General features: G+C 39.8%; 1 long non-coding RNA gene across 4 annotated transcripts; it reads left to right on the forward strand.

Moving 5' to 3' along the window:
* The first annotated feature begins 7,582 nt into the window (after nt 1–7,582).
* Nucleotides 7,583–15,261, forward strand: LOC116977960. Of its 4 annotated transcripts, none has more exons than XR_004413342.1 (4): nt 7,583–7,738; nt 9,141–9,270; nt 12,119–12,211; nt 14,814–15,261. It is a non-coding gene; the product is annotated as an uncharacterized LOC116977960 (long non-coding RNA). The 4 variants fall into 4 exon arrangements; XR_004413340.1 differs by lacking the exon at nt 14,814–15,261 and adding an exon at nt 9,433–9,520 and having other exon boundaries at nt 12,119–13,547; XR_004413341.1 differs by lacking the exon at nt 12,119–12,211.
* The last annotated feature ends 229 nt before the right edge of the window (nt 15,262–15,490 follow it).

Genomic DNA, 15,490 nt, shown 5'->3' on the forward strand with positions numbered 1-15,490 from the left:
ATTATCACTTATTATTATTTATTTAAATCATTTGCTATGTCGCTCTTCCAGGGAGATGCTAAATGCATTTCGTTGTCTCTGTACTGTACACTGACAATGACAATTAAAATTGAATCTGAATCTGAATCTGATTTATCCATATTATACTGCACCTGCCATGCTTCTGACCACTCACCCAACCTATCCAAGTCACCCTGCAGCCTCATAGCATCCTCCTCGCAGTTCACACTGCCACCCAGCTTTGTGTCATCCGCCAAGTTAGAGATGTTACATTTAATTCCTTTGTCTAAATCGTTAATATGTATTGTAAACAATTGGGCACAATTAGTGGGCCTTGCGGCACCCCACTAATCACTGCCTGCCATTCCGAAAATGACCCGTTAATTCCTACTCTTTGCTTGCTGTCTGCCAACCAGTTCTCTATCCATGTCAATACCCTACCCCCAATACCACGTGCTCTAATTTTGCACACTAACCTCTGGTGTGGGACAATACCCTACCCCCAATACCACATCCACTGGCCCTCCCTTATCCATTCTACTTGTTATTACATCCTCAATAAAATTCCAAAAGATTAGTCAAGCATGATTTCCCCTTCATAAATCCATGCTGACTTTGACCGATCCCGTCACTGCTTTCCAAATGTGCTGCTATAACATCTTTAATAATTGACGGCAGCAACTTCCCCACTACTGATGTAAGGCTAACTGGTCTATAATTCCCCGTTTCTCTCTCCCTCCTTTCTTAAAAAGTGGAGTTACATTAGCTACCCTCCAGTTCACAGGAACTGGTCCAGAGTCTAGAGAACATTGGAAAATGATCGCCACAATTTCTAGGGCCACTTCCTTGAGTACTCGGGGATGCAGACCATCAGGAACCTGGATATTTATCTGCCTTCAGTCCCAACAGTTTACCTAACACCATTTTCTGACTAATGTGGATTCCCTTCAGTTCCTCCCTCCCACTAGATCCTCAGTCCCCTAGTATTTCGGGGAGATTGTTTGTGTCTTGAACCATTCTACATTTCCTTACCAGCATCCACTTTGATCTGTCGTTTTCACACCTTACCGTTCTATATCTCTAGACTCCCTCTCCTCTGACTCTCAGTCCAAAACGTCACCCATTCCTTCTCCCCAGAGATGCTGCCTGTCCCGCTGAGTTACTCCAGCATTTATGGGTCTATCTTGTGGTAGTGAACATTCACTAGGCTTTTGATAAAGCCCATGGTCCGTGAGATGCTTTATCCGTGCAAAGTGCCCAGTTGAGACCACCTCGGAATCTAACTCATTCCCGTTCCCTCGTCGATTCTTCTGAATAATGTTGTTTTTTGTTTTTGTTTTTGCTCTATTGCATTTTTTTTTCTTTTCTCGGCAGCTCTTCAACACGTTGAATGAATTGTGGTGCTGTTGATATATGCATGTTCCTGGTTTCGCAATATCTTTCGCACTGTTTCATATATACAACGCTCGGAACACAGCACGGAGGGTGTTTGTGTGTAACGTTCATTGGTAATAATGCTTGACACCTTTCAGTCCAGTCCTGCAGATAGCAGGGAGTCTCCTACCAGGCCTCGTGGTGAGTAAGTGCTGCTTTAGCCCGACCTGTCAATCGCAGCATCAGGAGACAAATACAATTCTGCCTTGGATGAAAGCAGCTGTGTGCTTCTGTGTGGGATAAAACAGGCATTAGCATAAACTAACCAGCCTTGTTTGTCCGCAGCTAACCACACCGAAGATCCAGAATCTTAGAATATATATGTATTTACTTAAATTGCACAGAGCTGCGTTGAAAGGAGGAGGCTCAAACACGGTTGGCAGGTTACAGAACTCAAGATGGATTTCTGCTCTGTGTAATTTATTTCAACAGCACAATTATAGCTTTGCTGCTATTCTGCTGGCTGAAAATGATTAAGACAAAAGCACAACAAAAACATGGATACCAACGGACCCTTATTTGCAAACGAATAATATCTGCGTTTTTTTCCCCACAACACACTCAAATGGGAACTACAGAAAGCTTAAAGGATCTCCAAGATGACTCCACTGGTAAGGCGCTTCTACTTAATTTAAATTGGGCATAGCCTAACGTGTTGCCGTGTGCCTCCTATCGGGTATTTGTTAATATACAGTGTAGGTCAATTAATCCTGTAACGCGTGATTACATTCTGTAGCTGCGCACCAAAAGTAAATCATTGTTCTGCGACACGGTTTGGAGAGAATCTTGATTTTAATCCTTCACCCAGATCATTTAAACGATTCAGAGTGTTTCGAATATTGCTCTCTATTAAACGTATAAACTCGTTTCTTCGCATGACGCTATTGTAGTTCTAAACGTTAGTAACTCTGTGGTGGAATTTCGTGGATGTGGATTTTCACATCAACCTGCAATACTTTGGGCTGAAAGTTTTAAATAGAAAAAAAGTATTCACACTGTGAGGGCGTGAGGATATTCGTGCTTGGTGCATTTCCCATGTTAAACAGACATCGTTTACACAACTGTGTCACTTTTTGGGTTTGTTACAACTATAGAAGTTGTAACTCGTCAACCAAGTGGTGTTTTGCAATTATTGATTTCACCCTCTCTGCTGTGGAGTGAATTTATTTAACTTTAAATTTATTTAACAGGTACATGATAAAAAAAAAAATGGGGGGTTATTACTTGATCTATTCTGCGATGCGATATTATGTCTCCCCGATTAGAGTAAGAAATAAACACGTATTGCTCCAATTTTTTCCCTGTGGTCTTTCAGGATTGAGAGGAAATGAATGAGAGGAGGCTGATGCGTAGTTCTGGTTGTTTTCAGCTTTGTGTTTAAGCAGCAGGGGGCGCCCGCGGTCTGTCTGATGAGGGACATCCTGGTTTGGCCACTTTACAATTTTATCCTTAACTAGCCCCGCTCCAATTCGGCAGAAGTACAGAAAATGCGATCATAAAAACTAATAGCTTGTTTTATTAAACGCTGCTGTCGGATGTATAACCCATATCGGGTTTATGTTATGTTAATGGTTAAACATATACTGTCCCGTGTACCCACAATGGATTTATCTGCTAATTTATTATTTTTTAAATATCTAATAAAGATATGTTCAACGTAATTACTATTATTCATATACAAATATGTAAGGTAATGAGAATGATGTTTATATTTTTCGGCAGTTTTAAACGCAGTTTGCGTTTTATCGATCCACTTAATCAGATACAGCAAAATGCAGCCGTTTCTCTCTGATCATTCTGTATATTATCTACTTGCCTACAAAGAGCTTTGTTCGCCCACTCTCCGCGTGTCCTCTCCTAGTTATTCACACTTGGAAGGTGGAGTTCAACGGAAATGAAGCAAGAAGATTCGAGGGAAAAACTGAATAATTTATAAACTAACTAATATTCTGATGATCTAATTGTTTGTTGTTCACCTTCAATTGAGAATAGGTTCTCCCAAAAGGCTTGTGCGGATTGTTATTGGTCATTAGTAATTGGAATAGACCTGAACAAACTAGTTCATCTTTAACTTGTTATTGATCAGGAAAATGTTACTATTTCTCGGATCGATAGTCAGAACCCAATGGCCGATTAGAAAGGGATGACGCCCATCTTGCTTAGAAACTATGGAGTTGGCAGTGTCGTACTGGTCTTTGCGAAATATAGATTGGACAATGACACCGAGAAGAACAGATTAAAGCCCAATTGAGCACTGATTTGGGGGAAATACCATGTTTCCCGTGTATTTGTCCCAAGCTATAGAATTATTAATAAAACGAGTTTGAGGTGCTGGTTTCTATACCAAATTCTAAATATAGCAGATCTATCAAAATAAACCAACTTCCAATCCATTCCAAATTATGGTATAAAGGTAACATACATCCATCCGATTGCCTGAATATGAAAACAAAATGAGAGTTACATTTATAGCCTGGCTGGGCGTGTACATTTGTAAACATATTTTATTAGGATTTATCAGTTTATCTTAAATAAAATTAGACATTTTACAACATCAAACAAGGTAAGGGAAGCTGGGATTTCTAATGACCATAACTACAAAATAAGGAAATACTCAGCGGGACAAGCAGCATCTAAGGGGAGATAAACATACTCGACGAAAGACCGATTGGTAACTTGAAACGTTACCTCTCTCTCTCCAGAGAGACAACATGACCAAAATAGCTTTTTCAGTATTTCCGATTTCCAGTAGCCCGTGCTATTTTCACATTGTTACCGTTGCTTACCATGTTTGTCGGAATAACAAATCGACTTCAAACACATGTCATCCTCCCAGGAAAGAAAAACTGTATGTTAAGTTGGGTGGGAGGTTGACATAAATAAGTGAAGAGCAATATAAACTTGGCCTGCAGGTGGCAATAGTTAGACGCGAATGGAGCCCCAGCTTTGTTGCATGTTGCTTCACATCTAATAAAGAATTGGAGCAGGGAGATTTTGTTAATATATTGCCCATTAGATCTGAAGATCCGGAGTACAATCAAATTAATAAATGTGCCCTTTTCTAAATTGTCAATGGGAACAACCGCAATAAAAAAAAACCTGCAGATTTCCGCTCAACCTGCAGTATATATAAGTCTGAAGAAGGGTCTGGACCCGGATCGTCACCCATTCCTTATCTCAAGAGATGCTGCCTGTCCCGCTGAGTTACTCCAGCTTTTTGTGTCTATCTTCGGTTTAAACCAGCAGCTGCAGTTCCTTCTTGCATATAAACAACAGCCCCTGACTATCGCTTGCTGGATGTATAACACTGGACCGAGCAGGTGGTACTGGGCAGAAGGTTCTTCTGTACCTCCTAGCTAAAGTTGCATTAATCAGGGAAATTGTGGAGAGACTGCAACTGTTCATAATCATCGGAGGAATGCTTAACTGTCAGGGATAGAAACAGTGTTGGAGCGTTGGTTCTTGGCGGAATTCCGGTGGGGAGGCCAGAACACGTTATCCCTAAACTCTGACCTATCCTTTATTAATTTTCAACGCTCCCATTGCATTCCACCAGGAATGTTTTAAAAAAATCCGTTTTACAGATCCACTTCATCAAGCAGACGTAACCAGTGTGATGTAAATGAGTCACCGTCTGGGTGGTTTTTGAGTGTCGTGAAACAGACGCGAACAGATACTGCAGTATAAGTTGAGTACAGACACCTCTACCATTGCTTTACCTGTTTTAATGCCTCTGCTACCGGCTGTCAGATTTCTTCTTTGAAGATTTAAAAACAATAAAACAGACATCAATTGATACATTCGTATCTCCACTCAGAACAGTTTAAGGTTTTGATCTGGAATTTCCAATTCTGACTTTTGCATGTCAACAAATTAATAACATATCCACTCTTAAGTTTGACAAATGGCGCGCAGAATCAGTTAATCTGTATTTTAAGGCCAGTTTTGGCAGCAAAATAGTCCTTATGGCAAAACATGTAACTTGGGCATCTGGATTGCAAAGTGAATCTTACTTTTAGTTAGGAATGTGACATGCACGTTACAATATATCCTGTTAGATGCATAAAAAGAGAGACTCCAACAGTGGGTGGTAAACTCTACCTGGAAAGAGCCAGCATTGTAAACAGACGTATTCTCTGTTCCATTCAAATGCGACTGAACGTTAAACCAAGTGCCAGGTCACTGCTCGTGTGAGCCAGACCCCTTTCTCTCAACCCTAACTCATTCCAAATGTAAAGCAAGCCAGTGAGTTGGGATGCATGACCGGCAACGTCAAACCTCGTGAGATTATCTAGCGGGTGGGTTGATGAAAGTTTATCCGATGGACCCCAATTATTGATTTGCGTGACCCATCCCAAGAGAGAGAGAAAAAAAAGCGCTGGCCTCTCTTATGTGGCGCAGATCGCATATTTAAAGTAGGCATGGCAAGAGGGTTCGAAACAACCCCAACTTTTAAAAAGATGCTGGATTATTATGATGAGAGAAGAATCTTTTTTTTAACATCAGGCGCTATGTGTCAGCGTTGGAATCCTAATCATGAAATCACTCGGAGCTCCCTATATATATATATATATACACACACACACGCACACACACACACACACACACACACACACACACACACACACACACACACACACACACACACACACACATACATATATATATATATATATATATATATATATACACACACACACTATGCTATACACACACTATACATATACACACACTCGTGTATCATATGTGTGTGTGTGTATGTATAGTGAGTGTGTGTGTCTATATAATATATATATATGTGTGTGTGTGTGTGAACAGCGTCTCAAAGGAATTAAACGGCTCCTACTGAGATCTCATGAATAAGAGACTATGAAGTAGACTCATCTGATATTCCTCAATTAATCCACCATTAGCATGTTTGGGATCCACGTATTATGTTAAATGATGCCCAGATCTAATCACTTTATCTGGCAAGTATACCCTGTGCAGATCTAGTACCCAAGTAATGTTTTTTTTTGGTGCCGAGTTACACTCATTCGTTGTGGCAGGCGACAACTGGTCGTAATTGTTTCACTTTGATTAGATATTTTTGCAAAGATCTCTGGTGCCGTGTAGCCCCTAGAGCGGAACGGCGTCGCAAACAACAATTAAAAAAATGACTAAAATAGGTGGCGGGGAGGCGGGTTGGGTTGGGTTTAGGGTGGGGAGGGGTGAGCCGGGAACAACCTTTTTACCCGAGGCTTGAATGGAGCTGCAGTCAACCCCGCAGCCCCCACCTCTGTTCCCCACACCCCTCCCCCTCATATCAGCAACCTCCATGCAAGAGGTAAAGAAACACATCGATATCGCATCTCGACCTCGCAACCGATTGCTTTTGAACCTCCATTGAAAAAAAAGGTAAGCCCTGTCTTCGGAGGGAGTGGTAAAAAAAAATTGGTGTCAATGACAACGCGGAGTTGCATCTTCCGTTATTTTATTGAAATGAAACCCACTGCTTAGCTGTGCGGCGAGGATTTTTTTTCTCCGCCACTCATCTGCTGTCATCTGCTGCGAATTATCTGAACTGATTTCAATTTTCTGCTTTTATATTTTATTCAGTGTGCAGATCAAGTAACACAGTCTATGGTGTGTGTGTGTGTGTGTGTGTGTGTGTGTGTGTGTGTGTGTGTGTGTGTTTTGTTGTTTTTTTTGTTTTTGGTCCTTCCAAAAGTGGGTCTTCTTGTTAAATAGAAAACACAGACCAGGAGCCGCTGTGGATGACTGCAAAATAACAGGAGCCGACAAAAGGCTGCTCAGCATACACGAATATATGTCGCGAGAGTGAGTGAAACGCAGGAATGGAGTTATGCTGTGCGCTACGTTCATTCTGACTGAAATGTGAATAAAAATCTGCTCGCAATGGCTAATCGAATTATCGAAGGGTAATTGCGGCGCTATTTTGACTAGATGCAACGTGGGAATCAATGAACAAAGGTATTTAGCATATGATGTGTCTTGGCTGGTGCCGTGAGGCGTTTGAGTGTAACATAGGGTTCGTGTGCTGTGCCTGACAGTGGCTTGCTCAGTCATTTTTGGGAATACCGTAGCCTGGAGGGAGGGGGGGGGGCAGTTGGGAGGGTGGGGGGTGGGGTATGAATATGCACCCAGAGGCAGCGGTCTCAGAGGAAATGGTGCTAGTAAGTAGTTCGCCTGGTTCATATTCGATTCACAAGAGCTTTTGTTGCGCCGAGCTTCGGTGTCGCTCCTGCCTGCGTCTCTTAGGATTGAGCTATCCGTGGTGCTGAAACCGCCGACTCTTCCCTGGGTAAGATCTGGCTGTACTTTGCAGAACATGTCGACTAGCCATTGTAATTTGGACGAAAGCTTTTTAAGTATTTTCTTTTGGTAGCTGGTATCTTGGATAGTCTAGTACATGCGCATTTCATAATTTGATTGGCGTACTACCACGAAATGGATAGAGATGGTGTCGGTATCGTATGATAGATAACACGGAGAGAATTGGTCAGATATTCTCCTATTAGGAAAAGCCTGGATAGCATATTGTTTTTTTTTTGTTTGTTTCATTTTATGCACCGATATAACTGTTGTTATGAATATTAAACCGAGAGTGATTTGTCTATGTCCATGGACGCAACCAGGGAAACAGCACGATGTTAGAGTTGAAGGTCTCGCCTTGCATTTAGAGATAGAGAGAGAGAGAGAGAGAGAGAGAGAGAGAGAGAGAGAGAGAGAGAGTGGGAAGGAGAGAAAGAGAGAGAGAGAGAGAGAGAGAGAAAGAGAGAGAGAGAGAGAAAGAGAGAGAGAGAAAGAGAGAGAGAGAGAGAAAACGTACACATTTTGGAAAGCGTGCTCTACAATGCATTAGGACAAACATTTTTTTTTCAAGTCCATGGCTTGGAATATCACCCTGGAACCCACCGATATTCGCAGCGTTCTCGAGGTGATTCTGAAATTCGGCATTCAACGTAACCCCCTCTGACTGTTGATTATTTTTTTTTCTCTGCCAATCTCATCCGCCACGGAGCTTTCGAGGTACTGGGCAGGTTTCAGATGTTAAACAAATAATCCATAAGCGGTGTTATTACAATGTTTGAAGAATGAAGTAACCATTAAAAAAGGGCGGGGGGGGGGGGGGGGAGAGATTCTTCTGGCTGTGTTTTTCTTCTTCTTCTTCTCCTGGCTCCTAACCCTTTTATTAGCGAGAGAGAGAAAAGGAAATACGAAACACGGGAGTGTCAATGGATTGATCAGCATTCAACAAACAACTTCAGAGGAATTGCATGAATGCAGAATTGTATTATTTGAATGTTTCCCCATTATGGGAATGTAGTTAAAGGATTATATGTGGAGGCCTGTAATGATGTATTGTGCAATACTTTACGATGCATCATTCTTCCCTTCTCAATCGACGTGGACAACCGCTCTGGTTGCTACTTGTATAAAACTGACTGTTGAATCGTTATTTTTTTTCACAGTTGATTAATAAATGTCATCTTTGAATATTTCGTATCGATATTTCGTCATCAACGTTTAATACCCCTCCCCATCCACACCCACCCCACCCCCTCCCTCTTTTCTCACTCTTGTTCCTCCTACGCCTAAATTATTTAGAAAGAAACGCATAACTAGATAAAGGGGTTCATAAACAAACAAATGAATTCATGTTTCCTTTCTTTTAAACCTCCACATCCCCGCACCCCTCCCAGGAACTTAACTTTTGGGCTCCCTCCGTCTGAATGGCGAAGGAGATGGAAACTGCTCAGAATGAAACGTGGAGGATCGAAAATTGCAACCAACTACACGACATGCCATGAATGTACCGCTGTTTTTGGGCAGGTGAGTTGTATTATTGAGCGCTACAATTTGGGGGTCTGCTCTTTCAAATAGGCTGTAATTTGAAACGGTGCACTCTTTTGGAAAAGAGAAATCAAATGGTCACAAATTCCGCAAACAAAAAACGATATACTTCAAATGCATTTTATTCATTTCCCTTTGCAGAGTGGTTTTACTGGAAACCTGCCTTGATGTGTACTGAGGGGGATCGCCTACTCATTCATTCTTTGGAACCCATCTTTCTTGATAATAGGTGTGGATTTTTTTTGGCATTGGCTAGATGTTGCTAGATTGATGCAGACTCTCTTCGGTGACGGGTATTCTTGGGTGTATAATACGGATTACGTTGTTATTGCTTAAGAATACGCGTAGTCGAGGAGAGTACACTCTTCGGCACTTCAATGGACTAAAACCAAGTGCACGGTTTTTTTTCTCCTTCTTGCAATTGTGGGGTTCTGATGCCCGACAACAACTCTTCGTGAGAAATGGCAACGCGAGGCCGAGACGCGCGTCGGTGAATATTCGAGTCGCGTTTCTATTATTTAAGATATTTTACACTGCGTATCAACAATAGAACCCCCCCGCCTCCCATCCTTTGGAGCGATCTGTTGGGAGAAGAATCCAACTCGAACTCGTTGTGTATTTGCTGTAAATATACCAATTGTAAGCGCGGCCATGCGATACAAGCTAAATGAATTGGGAAGGCAATCACCTTTCAAAATGCATGCCGGTTCGATTTTGAGTGCATTTAGATTTGGGAAGGGATATGGATGCCGAATGGGGGAGCGTCGGTGTAGCAATACCTCTGTGTCTTGAAAGAAGCGTGGTTTCTGGTATGTTCGTGTCCAACAGATTATTTATTTCTGGTGCATGTTTCAATGTGGTTGTAAGATCAATTCGCTATAGAGACGTTGCTACCGAACCAATCAGACAAGCAATGTGTGAACGATGGGGACCGAGGAGTCATTTGTAGTCTTGTCCAATGGTCCTGCACCATGGAGAAATAAAACTTCAGAATACAGATTTACCTTCACGACAGCCAGTTACTGTATTCTCTCCCTCCGACTGAATCTGAAAGCAGGTATTCATGAAACATGGCAATATGTGTTCTTCAACGTGAAACACGAGTCGAATCAATGCAAATCGACACCCGCCAAGCTTCATTTAAACCCCCAAAACCATCAAGTTCACACATTTCTTTTGAACTGCCATTTATTTGTGACTGCAAAGAGGAAATTATTTCTGAGTGGATTTCGGTGTTTTTTAACTCAATTAAAGCCACCTCTGAAGCCATTTCTTGACGAGGTGTAGTTCCGTTCTCATTGAGCTAACAGCAGCAATCTGAAAGAAATCCGAAATCGTTGCACCGTCTCTGAGTCCGGCCCCACCACTCCTTCCCTTGTTCCTCTTCAGCTAATTTGCTCCCAGTCACTGCCGACCTCGACTCTGGCCATTTGCAAGGGTAAATAAGAGCGAGGGTTAAGAGCTTCACGTTAATTCGCAGTTTCCCATCTCTTGTCAACAACAAAAAAGCACTGAAACGATATTCACAGTCCTGCCGGTTCACCATGCATAGCTCACAGCTCGTGTGCCTTTCTAGCTCTGCGGTATATGTTTCGCAGTTACTTTTACTCTTTCTGTTCAGGCCACATCGAGAGTATATTATGCTTTGTGAACCGGAAACTAGTGGGCTGCTTATGAAAGCAAAATGGCTTCTGATAATGGCTGGAAAGTAATTGATATGATACTTTTATTTCTCCATAATGAGACCACATCAACCAGAGAGAGGCAATTTGGTCCCTTCGCCGTATAATAAGAATGCAACTCTCCCCCATATATATATATTTTACCACGTATGCACCAGAAACTCATTGCTAATGACTATTCATATTTTATTAAAGGGAGATTAACTTGGCTGTGCTGAGGTCTACAGAATGCACAGAGGATTACATGGCACAGGAACAGGTTGCTCCTAAACTAACTGATTCGGATTTTGATAGTTTTATTTTCTGTGTCCATGGCCCCAAACAGATTGGTTCACCTTATCCTGACAATGGCGTATTGTTAGCTGTAAATATTTTCCAGGGATTAAATATGGAAAAAATATGTAACACCTAACTGCAAAGACCCTTCCAACAGAGACTAAAATATAGTGTTTAGTTTAAGTTTAATTAGTGACTCGTTTTTTTTAAGGTGTCACATATTATGCGCTGTGCCACGCCCAGAACTAATATCACCACCTATACGTTATACTGCATCCCTTATACCATCAACCGTTTATACCAGTTTATGCAACTGGCCCGGCAACAGCCGTGAATGGAAACAATTCATTTCCACATACAATCACCCACCGGTGTTTATTTCAATGTTGAAACAATATTAATTACAAGTCTGTAATAGCTAAAAGTGTTGAACTAATTAAAATAATGTCCCGCTAATACCTACTATTGATCGTGCAATGAATTTCAATCTAAGGCACTCGCATTTTGAAACAGTGACACTAAATCAAGCCATTATTTTTCAGTGAAGGAACATTGAATTTTCTCAATACAAAATGCAAGCAACATCCTAATAATTCTCAGTTTGTCGATAGCAGTAACTGCAAAAATAGATTTTCCAATGCGGCATTGTAGTTCCCGTTTGCTGTTATTCCCAGCAGGAAATAAGTTACACAAACTCATTTTTTTTTTTTTAACAAAACGACGTTTGGGAATAATCACGTGCTTCCACAAATACTGAGGTCGAAGGTCAAGCCGTTCATGTGTTTTCTGGTGATTATTTGAATTATGCTACATGCAGTGCCCTAAACCCTAATTAATATACTGTTGATTTTTCTTCCCACTTTACCCAGTTCTTGTCCTTCCAATAACTTACCAAGAGATACCAGGTGATGGAATTGCCTCCACTTTATTTTAATGTGCATAACATACTTTTGTGAAGTAAGGTAGGTTATTAAAAATGAACAAAGGAAAATAAAGTTTTAGAAACCAGAAGTTAACTTTTATTGAACTGCTCAATGCGTAATGTTGGAAGATTGGGAAATATATATTTGCGAGATGAGCACAAACAGTGTGACAAAAATATTGGAAACTATGAGAACATGCCAGGCTGGCAGGTATTTACCAGCAATTCCCCTCCATACACACAACTCTTTGGGGGCAAGGATTTGAGCTCGAAAATTGTGAAATGCACTGTCATGCCATGACAATATTCAGAGAAGGCAAATTATGTGCAAAGGTTTTTGCACATAACGTGCTTGTACACACGTGTATCACTTACCAGGGTGATATCATGACAAACATATATAATTTCCTTAATTATCATCACCCAGTTGATCTACAATCTTCACAATGCAGCATGCTAAGAGTTAAAATAAATTGTTCTCATTTAACATTTAACATAGTAACATTGGAGAAAACATGAACACATTGGTTGACACTGAATCAGAAAAGAATAAGCTTTGCAAGCAGTGGGTTACCAAAATATAGAATGGTGAATACATTTCCTTGGACAACCAGAGGTGGCATCTACCAACATGTTTGAAATCGGCAGTGACTCTGAATTATTCGAACTTTACGTGTCTCAATTTTGGTGCATAGAACTAAAGATGAAGGAACATTTTTATCAAGCTCCGGGTTTTTACATTAGGAATGCGCTTTTTGTTTTCGGAAGTGACAAGTGCTTTTATTTCAGTGTCAGAACCAATGTCACTGCTGCCTCCAAGAAGTAACGGTAATGATAATAGTAAAGAATGCATTGCTTGTGAATGTGAATGATGGTGAAAGCATTGTCCTTTGTGAGCTGTCTAAGTATTTCAGTGCCCGGATATAGATTATGACATGATTTGCAGTTTATCTATTCTCTTCTGTTTGTGCAAAAGAGACAATGAGTTTGGAATGGTGATATTTCTAATGCCTGATTACTTTTATTTCGACCTAAACGCATTTACATTCTGTACATGTGATTGCAAGTTATAGCAGATTTCAGTCCCATACAGATCCAATAAATCAAAAAGAATGAAGGCCCTGTTCTTTTTTGTATTGAAGTTTATCCCAATATTAAGGCGCAATTCGTTGTAACATACAACATATAAAGTGTTACCACAAAATATAACTTGTAAATTTCTGAACATGATGTCTCTGTAAAAACAAACATATCAATTATATTTTAGGAAACTAACCTAAATGGCATTAACCAATAAAATAAAAATGTGTGCTAATCAAACAATACGATTTAAAATGCAGTTTATTGGTCTCTAATGCAATTGATCTTAGTTGAAGATATAATAATAATAATAATAATAATAATAATAATAATAATAATAATAATAATAATAATAATAATAATAATAATAATAATAATAATAATAATAATAATAATAATAATAATAAAAAATACTTTATTGATCCCCTCAGGGAAATTCAGATGTCCAGAAGCCCCCAACCAACAAACCCACAGATTCAAAACAAACGCAGACAGAAAATACATAGAATACAATGTGGACACTACCTGAGAGCAATAAATACTTTAAAAAAGACCAATAATTAACAGTTAAAAATTAAAAATTGCAAAATGCATCCCCCTACAGCCTAGCGGTCCGAATTATAAAATCTAATGGCTGCAGGGGTGAAGGATCTCCTGAACCGCTCCATTCTACAGGGCAGGGAGAGGAGCCGGTTGTTGTTCCGAGTGCTCTTTTGACTCTCCAGAATTACATGGAGGGGATGCCCGGGGTTTTTCAGGATGACCTGCACCTTGTGCCTCATACGCCTCTCAAGCATATAAGCATCGTATTAAAAACACTGAACTAAATTCTAAATAGAAGATATGTAATACCAATGTGATTCTTTCTTTGAAATACTAGAGATCTCACATGAAAAAATCTTGACATCATTATATATTAATTTTAAACAAAAAGCATATTAGAATGAAATTGAAGAGGTTCTGATGGAGCCTATTTATCGTCCATAGGGTTGTAACTAGAGGGAAAGTGCTCTAATATGATTGTATAATACTGATAGATTGATGTCATGATTTTCTTTTTCAATTGGATACAAAAATATTTATCGTGTTAAGGGTTGGAAAAAGACATAAGGAAAAGGGAAGCAGTCCTCACCATTAATTTTAATGTGTGTTATTCTTCTTCTGTGAAAAGTAATTGGATGACTCAGAAAATCTCATTGGTGTAAGCTTATCATGATCAAGTAAAATAAACATGCATTTTGGACACTGGCAGGAAAGTACAAAGTGTACGATGATATAATAAATAAATCACAACAGTTATAATAATTTGGGAATAATTGGTAAATTCAAGGGAAAACTCCATACGATAAAGGAATTCCATAAGTCAACACTGAGTTTATTTTAAGCAGTGACATTCCATTCCAATCTTTTGCCCAAAATATTGATCATTACATGTCATTTTATGAAAATAGCTTGATTCTCATAGTTAAACATAGAGGTGTGGTTCCTTTTTGAGAAATTGTTAATAAAAAGTAATAATTGATACATTGAACATATGTTTGTGCTTGCTTCCATTGTCCCAGGTGTGCATTAAAGTTGAAGGTAGACACAAAATGCTGGAGTAACTCAGCGGGACAGGCAGCATCTCTGGAGAGAAGGAATGGGTGACGTTACGGGTCGAGACCCTTCTGCATTAAAATTGTTAAGAAGGGTGTAGTTTGAAGTTAAAATAGTGACAACAAGTTTTTAGCACAGTTCTTACTTTTGTTTTTCATTTTATGGTATATCTCACGTTAATACAATGATGAGTCAGAATCTACAGACCAGTGAATGGAATCTCCTCAGAATAGTTAACAACACTAAATGATGAGATTCTGAGAAAACTGTATCATGAGCAAGGTATTATCTTCTCCTCTCTTGTACTTTTACTTGTATCAGTACTGCAAGTACATTAAGGAACTTGGTGTATATTAATCTGTGAACATCTGGGGAATATGATAGAAATTATTAAAAGAAAGAATTTTAAAAGGATACGTTTTGATCTTATGCTGATTCTTTTAAAGATAGAGAACACTACCAGCTGTTGCAATTGAATACTTATGATTTATAGAATCATTTACATATTTGAATGAATGGAGTAACTTTGAACATTTCATACGTGTCTTCTTCTTCTTAAGCCCTTTGTTCCTCAAGGGAGCATAAGCCATTGACAAATGTCCTCCACCTCACTCGGTTGTTGGCAGTTCTTTCAAGATTTCCC

The sequence above is a fragment of the Amblyraja radiata genome, chromosome 10 (genome assembly GCF_010909765.2).
Source record: "Amblyraja radiata isolate CabotCenter1 chromosome 10, sAmbRad1.1.pri, whole genome shotgun sequence".
NCBI classification, from domain to species: Eukaryota; Metazoa; Chordata; class Chondrichthyes; order Rajiformes; family Rajidae; genus Amblyraja; species Amblyraja radiata.